General features: G+C 38.3%; 1 long non-coding RNA gene across 1 annotated transcript; it reads right to left on the bottom strand.

Annotated features, from left to right (window-relative positions):
- Nucleotides 1-366: 366 nt before the first annotated feature.
- LOC140165029 (uncharacterized) lies at nucleotides 367-7,746 on the bottom strand. Its single transcript, XR_011860622.1, has 3 exons — nucleotides 7,600-7,746; nucleotides 2,671-2,977; nucleotides 367-536 (listed from the first exon to the last, which is right to left on the bottom strand). It is a non-coding gene; the product is annotated as an uncharacterized lncRNA (long non-coding RNA).
- Between the last annotated feature and the right edge of the window lie 2,360 nt (nucleotides 7,747-10,106).

Here is a 10,106-nt window from a genome sequence, read left to right as displayed (position 1 = left end):
TTCATTCATGTTAGCAAGCCTTCATAGGCATAGTTTGAGGGTGCAGGCATGTGCTGCAACGGCCTGCTATACTATAGCATCTCTATCTAGATATTCTGTGCTATTTTACATGATCCATTGCCTGGCAAAGGTGGTGCAATCTCTGTACATGCTATTGAGTGAATAAATCTAAAATCCAAACAGTTCAGTTTCACAAAGAGATGACATCCTTGAGAATCCTGTTGTTTCTTTAATAATGCGATCAAAAATATCAATCTCTATAGATGCTGCTTACTGAGAGAATAAATCTAAAATCCAAACAGTTCAGTTTCACTAAAAGGTGAACACAAAACAGCAGCTGTGATCCTTTGGAATCCTGCCGCCTCTTTGATCAACAATATTGGCAAATGCTATTACCAAATCCATGCACAGAACATAATCTGCTTCATATGGAATGTTGGATGCTAGAAAGTATTTTTCTGAACGTCAGAATGGTTGCTGAGTAACATAATATAATAGAGACTAGTGTCCTGGTTTGTCTGGTCAACTTGGGCAGTCTGTGTAAAAACAAAAGATAATAATACTACATTATGAACAAAACACAAACATCATATTCAGAAGTGGGAAATTAGGGTCAGAATTTTGGCGAGAATCGATTCTCGGAAACATTCTGGCAAACAGATTTGCATGAATCAAAGTAAATTCTCACAAACTTTTGTAGTTTACACAGAAGTTGATTTGCAAGAATCAAATGATTACCGCAAATTTATTCTGCAAGAATCAAGATTAATTCTCGCGCTGTGAAACAAAACTCTGACCCTGGATGTGAAAGATTACAAAGGTTCAAAGTGACTTGTGCAATGTGAAAGTTTTGTTTTCCTTTTTAGTAATGTGTTAGTTCACCTTCATTCTCACCAAATTCATTGCAACGATTCTGCATTCTATTGACCAGGTTTCGAATGCATTGCTGTGCAGGTGACTCCATGCACATTGCAGTATTCTCAGCAACCCTTGCAGTGTTGTGTTGTCATTTAGTCGGGTATCTACATGTACCAGGTTTTAATGTGCATCCCCCCAGGACTCTACCAAACCAACTTTTTTAGATGGTCCTATAACATATTCAAAATGTTAACAAAAAATATTTCTCAAATTGCTTGTTATGTAAAAATAAGTAAAATAAGGAATAGTTGTAACCATGTAGGATGTTTCATTACCTAGGAAACGTCACAACATAGGTTGGTCAATAGGCTGTAATGGGGGATTGACCTTTATGGCCAATTTTGTCAATAACGAAGCATTTTAGACAGTGCAAACAATTCCTTTTTTGACTTGCTTTTGCATGACGAGCAATTTAATACCATTTAATTTGCGTTGAAATTGGAGCATTATTAATTTTTGGCCCTGTGTGGCCAAAACAACTGACCACCGCTCAAAATTTGACCTTTTTGCTTATAACTCAAGAACGGTAAGTCACAGGTAGGTCAAACTATACTTTTTCTGAATCCTTACAATGAGAGGAATAATTTGGTGTGCTTGTTAACCAGATTTAAGCAACTTTGAAATTTGACCCCTGTGTTGACCTTTAACCTTGAATATGGCCGGAGTGCCGGGAAATATTTTTTGTTAACATCTTGAATGTGTTATAGGACCATAAAAGGAAGCTAAAAAAGTTGGTTTGGTAGAGTCCTTGGTGGATGCACATTAAAACCTGGTAGATACCCGACTAATTTACATTCTTGTTTCCAGCTTGCTTCAGATGGTCTCAGAGATGTCCAATGGGGTTTGGCAGTGCACTCCAGTCACTCATTCAATTCCTTCATGGAATCACCTGGACCGGCAGTGCATTGAAACCTGGTTAATCACATTCAATTGACAATAACCACTCAGCCATGATTTTAAACCATAATGATAGCAATTTCATCAAATTTGTTTGTTTTCAACATTCTTGTCATTAAAGTTGTTTAAGGGAAATGCATAGATGTGAGTAGGCCTACTTGAAATCCCGATGTAAAAAATGGAGCTTTTTTGGGCCTCAAATTTCATAAATGGCTGTATTTTCTGATGAAAGACGAAATGTTGAACAAAAAAGTAACGCACATGTAATGTGTAACTAATCAGGCTACATTTCACACTTTAAATCAACTTAAGGGGCCTAACAGTTTTTTAGTTATGTCAGGGGACTTAGTTTATTGGAACCATTGACTACATCATACATGCTTGTGCATATTGCTAAACCAGATATCCGTGACCGTTATGGGCGCCCAGTTTAAATTCTTTCTTTGTGCTATGTGCCTGCAGTGTGACGTTTACATGGCAGACACTCACCTTACTCGAGAACTCAAGCTTCAAAATTGCACACAATAGTTTTGACTAGAGTCCAAAGCTATCGTTTTTCGGTAGATCAGTATTACGATTTTTTGCAATGCATTACGCATATGTTAAATACCCTGTTCATGTTTAAATTTGGATTTTAATGATATTGTTATCTTGGGTCTTGATGAGGTATGGTGACACAAGAGGGCGCTGCACACCTTTTTCTCGGACACGAGGCCAAAAATTTTGTCATTTCATGTTGAGATAGATTATATAGGACAAAAAAAAAAACTGTTTAGAAACAAAAATAACCAAAAAGTCATTTTGGCTTCGATATAGCCAACTGGTATTTGAAGGTAGGCTTATCAAGCAACTCACCATTATAGCCTGATGATGTGCGACTTGATATCCACGTCTGTCTACATGCTTCCTTCTTTTCACAGGTTCTCATAAATCGATGCAGTTATGACAAAACCGTGGTGGGTGAATGTTGTTATGTGTAATGTCAACATTGCAGTATTGCAACAGTTTTGTATTCCAAGTGATGTTTGATAACTTATCCACACCCTTACTGTCAAAACTTGTTCCAGCCAACTTTGATCCAGGCCACGAAAATCTCTGCCACACATCCTACACACCTTTTACAAACTTTGCTGATGCTGAAGGAGCCCAGACATATTTTAGCCTGTGAATGAAGGGAAAATAAAATTAAATTACAATTTAAATGTGATTGTTCCAATCACTCACATAAATAATCCGCTTATGCGCCCCGCTTTCTTAACACGCAAACAAGCACATGTAATCACCACGTAAGTTCACATACTAAAGATCGCATATTAAATGTGCATGAAGTTCACGAACGGAAGATACATTTCATAAGTTTTAAGAGCGAATCTTACTTATTATGTACGGATCTGTGATACAAAAAAAGTTTAAAATTATTTTGTTAAATATTAACACCAACAACTCACATACATTATATACAGTATGAGCGTGCACAGCGCCCTCATTCGCCTTTAAAAAATCATGAAATCTCAGCCTCTCTGAGCCTTCCTTACAATGATAAAATTTGGAGGTGCATAATGTACATGTATAACATTGTGAGCCATCATCATCCCAACCTGCATTTTGCATTTTTGAAGTACCAAATGATTACATCACAAAAACCAAGGGAAAAAATGTGATCTTTGATGGCTAAAAAACCCAGCAAATCCAATGTTTGAATCAAAAGTGCCCTCGTGCAAACTTCTAAGCATCATAACCATGGAGGTCTTTAATTAATTTCAAACTTGTTCAGACTTGGGGGGTGGGCGATTTTGTGAAAAGTGGACTTTCTTCTCCAAATTTAAGGTAAAAAAACTGATTTTTTTTCTCGCTACTATCGCAAATTCTTATATTTTGGGACTTTTTGTATAATTTTGCAAATTTGGGGAGGTGCGGTCGCACCCTCACGCACCCCGCCTGCGTAAGGGCCGGGACTTGGGATAAGTTTAATTTTGCAGCAACAAGTTTTTGGGATTTTGATATACATACTGTTAACAGAGGTCAAAGCTCAAATTTTCTCAACTTTTTACATGCCTATATTTCCACACTCCAACGTCACCTGATTCTAAATAGCATCTTATCAAAGAAGATGTAATTCTCTGCAAGAACTGAAACAAGGCGGTTCTTGAACCTCAAGTCTCGCCTGCTTTCATGACCGCCTGCTTTCGCGATTACTTTTAGTAGAAGTAAATGAACCAGCAACAACCCATGAAGACCTCGAAATGACCTTCAAAAATTTGGCTCTACATGTAAATGTTGGCTGAATCCACTAAGTTTCATGCCTATACAATAGTTTTTAGTAATTTGACCTCATCTGACCCATGGATGACCCCCAAATGACCTTCCAAACATTTGGCTCTAAATGTTGAATGTAGGCCTACCCACTAAGTTTCATGCCCATATGACAGTTATTAGTAATTTGACCTCAAATGACCCCTGGGTGACATTTTGGATGACCCAAAAATGACCTCCAAAAAATTTGACTCTAAATGTTGACTGTACCCACGAAATTTCATGCCCATACAACAATTATTAGCAATTTGACCTCAGATGACCCCTGCGTGACCCTGGATGACCCAAAAATGACCTGAAAATCTAATCAGGTAGAAGGCATGCACATTCTAAATTTTTTTTGCGCGCCAAAAATGACCTCCCAAAAATTTGACTCTAAATGTTGACTGTACCCACCAAATTTCATGCCCATACAACAATTATTAGCAATTTGACCTCAGATGACCCCTGCGTGACCCTGGATGACCCAAAAATGACCTGAAAATCTAATCAGGTAGAAGGCATGCACATTCTAAATTTTTTGTGCGCTCCTCGTGCATGATTGTTAAGTATTCATTCAATTGTGTAGGGGCCTACTCTCAAGCTTCAAATCAACAAAATGTGTAATGTATATACACACTTTACAATTTTGGTGTATTATCACTACATGTATGACTGCAATGAGTAATAACTTCAAATTGTAATTTTTAGCTAATGAGTTAATGACCATATAGGCGTAGATACGGGGCGGGGGGGATAAATTCCCACCCAACATTTTAAAAGAGGGGGTGGTCCATACAATCATCCCCCAATGGTGACGCCTGTAGGCCTATATGGGTTTCTGACCAAATTAACCCTGATTCGGGCAATTTGACCGTTTTAAAACCTAAAAAGTGCCAAATTTGTTGTACTTCGCGTGAATTCATTCCAGTTTTGTTTAAAACATATATCGCTAATTTAGCTTTAATATGGCAAAAATTTTCACGCGCTTCGCACATTTGTACCATGATCTTATTTTGGAACCAAAAGGTGCAATTAGACTTTAAGAAATTTTCTCCAACTCAATCCACCATATCAAAAAGAAATCTACGCCACTGTTAATGACGTACGGTATATATATATATTTTTTTTAGGACATGAAGGGGGAATCAACAAATTTTTTGGGGATAAAAAAAATCCACCTTTTTTAAGGGGATCAAAAAATTTTTGATGTCCAAGGTTCCAACTTTTCCAACAACTCCCACCAAAGTATAAATTTATGAACACTCCCTTAGGTAACTGAAAACAATTCTTGTAAAGTCACTTTATCTGAAAATATCAAGCAAATCCTGATATTCTTGGGAAAGAATGGTGGTATTAAGGGACCATTCGCAAACACTTGTTAGGGGGGGCTGATGCAAAAAGGGGGCCCTGAAAATGTTTGAAAAAATTGAAAAGAAATGGGGTTTTAAATAATATTGAACTTTGGAATTTGCAAAGTGTAAATCAAATCATGATGAGTCTAATATTACCGCATACTATAGAAAAATTATCAAGTTTGTGTACATCGTGGAACATACTCTTTGCTGTCTGAAGTAAGCAGTTGTACGCAGATAGCCTCGCTATAGGGACGCGTAGAGTAGCGTTGTACGGCTGGACGCACGTGGACTTAGCATGATTAGTCGCGGAGTTACAAGCATAGTTGAATGTTCCACGATGTACACAAATTTAATATTATAGTATTAGTCTTAACAACAGTTTGACCAGAATTTTTTTATTTTTTCAAATATCTTAAAAATACAAGATAAAGAATGTATTAACTACTACTTGCCCGTCATATTATAGTATACGAAGCCAAGAAAGACCCTAGATTTTGACTGCTCGTAGCTCCAAAAGACCCACCAGACCACCTCAAATTTCCGGGGAGCAACATTTTTTGATGTGCCCCCCCAGGTGTGTTCTAGGCGAATTTGGCTGACTAGCATGTGGTAAGGTTTGCCTGGCATACCTACATACATGCTGCATGCACAGGTAAGCGTTGGATTCCTGCGCTTAGAAGGAGGTAATGAATATTGATACACTACGTCACTGTCCTGGCATCGGCTGTCATTTCTGTATGATGAGTAATTTGTAGGAGTGGGGGTGGTCTGATATGATATTTATATAATTATAACAGAGGCCACAATTTTGTCAAGACTTTTGGAGGTTTAGTTAAGATTTAGTTAAACCCATATTATAACATTTGCTGGGAAGAACGCCCTCAAAAAAATTTTAATTCAGGTTTTTGCACAATAAAATGTACTTAGTAAACAAAGATTCTCTGCAAAAAAGACTTCAGGTGCTGTAGTTTTGTCAAAATCATATCCGAGATTTTGAATAAATCACGATGGAAATATTACAGCTAGAACCGAAGTGTATTCGATGTCAACATACCCCTACGCACACGGGCGTATGGGACACACACACATATGCCAGAGGATCGCACCATATTACAACCACCGGAGTAACATGCATTGGCGCTAGTAGTAAATTCCAATTTTCTTTGCTTTACCTCACTTGTTCGGCTCAAAATCAAAAGGGACATACATGTACCGTATCTCAGTGATATCTGACAGTAAATGTAGGTACATGTATGCCAGGTGAATTCAAATTTGCCATCAAACTGCATCATTTTATATATCAAATTAAAGCCCTTGAGTATAAAAGAAATTAAGCCAACACTGAAAACCTTTTTGTCATAGCACTTTCCGTAGCAAAATTATAGGCTCTAGTCAAAGACTGACTTTCATCAAATAGATTCTGCTAGCAAAATTCCCAAAACAGCATTTCAGGGGTGTTTCTAGATCTTAGTCTCATGACGATAGCAGCTTTTTTTAATGGAACTGCTATCAAAATCCTCTGAAATTCCATGTGCGAGTGACAAAAAAAAAAAAAAAAAAAATCATATATTTGGGTCAAGTGAAGTATGAAGGTTTCCCGGGAGGTTTCCTTGAGCAAGCGGTTCTTTTAAATTTCAATGTAAATTTGTATTGCCGGTTTAGGCCATTTTGGCTAACTAGCAAATGTGTTAAGCCCAGGGCTGTCAACTCTCACGCATTGGCCGTGAGTCTCACGCATTGGGTCACTTTCTCACGTCAAGGAGACAGCAAGCGGCAGGGTAGTATGAAACCAGCATTAACTGAGGTTTCCCTGTCAATCATACCTAGTAAATGCTAGCATTTTTATTTTATTGAAAATAATGAATACTAATCTATTTTTAATTTGTATTTTTTAAATGTTATAATATGGCTTTAATTTGAGCTAAATTTTATTGAAAACGTCATAACATAAATATTCATGACCTCCTTCGAAGTGCAGGAATCCAACGCTTACCGCATGCACTGCATGTGATTCACATTGCTAACTTTTAATACGCGTCTACATGTATAAACCTCTACAATTAGCAATCGGTTCTCAATATTATACATGTATGTGACCTTAAAATATTACTAATGTGTTTTAGTCAACACTCACCACCAGGCTTGGGTCCTTTAACAATGTTTATACCTTCCAAACACGTCGCGATTCTCGGTACGTACTTTCCACGTAGGCTGTCATTGTATCATGTGCTTGAAGGAGAGCCTGTTTTCAAGAGGAGCACCCCTGTGGTAGGTGAAATGGCGTTACATGTCTATCATCATTTTATACCGGAAGTGACTCCTAAATTACCTTTAACCCTATAAAAAATACCACATGATACATTGGGTATAACAATTCCTGTGTGAACATAACATCATTCTCCTATTGTTTTCTTAGCTAATAAAAATTTTTGAAGGTTTTTCGTTTTATACCGGAAATAACCCTTTATTGACCTTTGACCCCAAATCTGTGAGGACCCTATAGACATTGGGTAATAACAATGCATGTGTGCAAATTGCGTCACTGTCCTACGTAATCTATGGGAGAAGAAGCATTTTGAGTTCAAATCACGTTTTTGACCCCTATGACCCCTGTGTGACCTTTGACCCCATGAGTTTCATGTGACATGTAGGGGCATGGACAATGATGGCTTTGACCAAGTCAGGTCAAAATCGGTCCAAGCATGTGAGTGCTAGAGCAAATGTAATGGTCGGCAGAAGAAGAAAGAAAGAAGAAAGAACCTGTAAGAAAAAAGACACAGCCGTGACTAACGTCACGGCTGTGTAACTAGATCTGGCTACAGATCTGGACCTAGCCGGGCCGGAAATGCCAGTCTTAAAGTTTGACCTTTAACCGCTAAACTTTTTCATGTTTAGAATGTCGTAATAATCATTCCTGTATCACCACCTTAATCCCTCCTTCTTTCTCCCCCCCCCCCTCTCCTTCCCCCAACTCAACCCTCCGTTTCTCATGATCTCCCCTCCCTCTCTTAAATTTCAAATAATTACTCTGTTTTGTACCAATCGGCACCTTAATCTCTCCTCTCCCCCTCCCTCTCTCTTAAATTTCAAATCATTACTCTTTATTGTATTAAGGTTTATTAAAATAATATGACTTTTGCTGGGTAACTTTAAAGACCCCAACCCCACCCCTCTACTTTACTCCTTTCTCTCACCCTCCCGCCAGCTGTCCCTCCCCTTACCTCCCAAGTTCCTCTATTATTTCCCCTACCCCACCCCTCCGTTTTTCATCAACTCCCCCCCTCAATACTCCAAATACTATTATTACTCTGTTTAGTACCAATCGCCATCTTAATCTCTTCTTCCCAAAATAATCTTTATTGTATTATTAAAATAAAATGCGACTTTTGCTGAGTAACTTTAAAGACCCCATCTACCTTACTCCTTCTTTCTCTCACCATCCCGCCATTTATCTCCCCCTCCCAAGTTCCTTTATTACTTCCCCACCCACCCTCCGTTTCTCCCTCCTCTCTTCAATTCCAAATAATTACTTTTTTTTTGTAACAATCGCCACCTTAATCTCTGCTTCCCCCTCTCTCTCTTAAATTCCAAATAATTACTCTTTATTGTATTGATAAGGTTTGTTAACATAAAAATGCGACTTTTCCTGGGTAATTTAAAGATCCCCTCTCTCACTCCCTTAGTCCTTCTTTCTCTCACCCTCCCTCCATTTGTCTCCCCCCCTCCCATGTTCCTCTATTACTTCCCCTACCCCACCCCTTCGTTTCTCATGATCCTCCCTCCCTCTCTTAAATTCCAAATAAATACCGTGTTTTGTACTAATTGCCACCTTAATCTCTCCTTCCTCTCTCCTCTCTATAAGTCTTTATTGTATTTATAAGGTTTATTAGAATAAAATGCGACTTTTCCTGGGTAATTTAAAGATCCCTCTTTCTCCTTACTCCTTCTTTCTCTCACCCTCCCGCCATTTGTCTCCCTCTCCCAAGTTCCTCTATTACTTCCCCCACCCCACCCATCCGTTTCTCATGATCTCTCCCTCCCTCTCTTAAGTTCCAAATAATTACTGTTTTGTACTAATCGCCTTCTTAATCTCTCCTTCCCCTCTCCCTCTTATATTCCAAATAATTGCTCTTTATTGTATTCAGGTTTATTAAAATAAAATTGCGACTTTTGCTGGGTAACTACCTTACTCCTTTTTCTTACCCTCCCCCCATTTGTTTCTCACCCTTACCTTCCAAGTTTATCTATTACTTGATTTACTTCCCTCCACCACTCCCCCTTTCCATCATTTCTCTCAATCTCCCCTTCCCCCTCTCTTAAATTCCAAATAATTTCTGGCTCTCAATCTCTCCTTTCCCCTCTCTTGAATTCAAAATAATTAAATGACTTCACTTTATGTTCAAAGTATCATGAGCATGATCAGCACACGTTGAGTGGGTAGTAGGCGGTGAATCTCAAAGTGCAGTGCTTGTATGTTTACATGACTGCTCACATGATATGGCACGTCACCCAAACGGTATCGCTTTCCAATTATTGTATGTCTCGATTCTGGTTTATGTCATGGTCTAGGAAAAGTTGATAAAATTGGAAATTGAACGCTAAACATTAATATGTATACATGTAGCACATGTATCATCATGC

The sequence above is a fragment of the Amphiura filiformis genome, chromosome 1 (assembly GCF_039555335.1).
Source record: "Amphiura filiformis chromosome 1, Afil_fr2py, whole genome shotgun sequence".
NCBI lineage: Eukaryota > Metazoa > Echinodermata > Ophiuroidea > Amphilepidida > Amphiuridae > Amphiura > Amphiura filiformis.
Note: the sequence above shows the minus strand (reverse complement) of the source record. Positions and strands in the feature narration are given on the sequence as shown.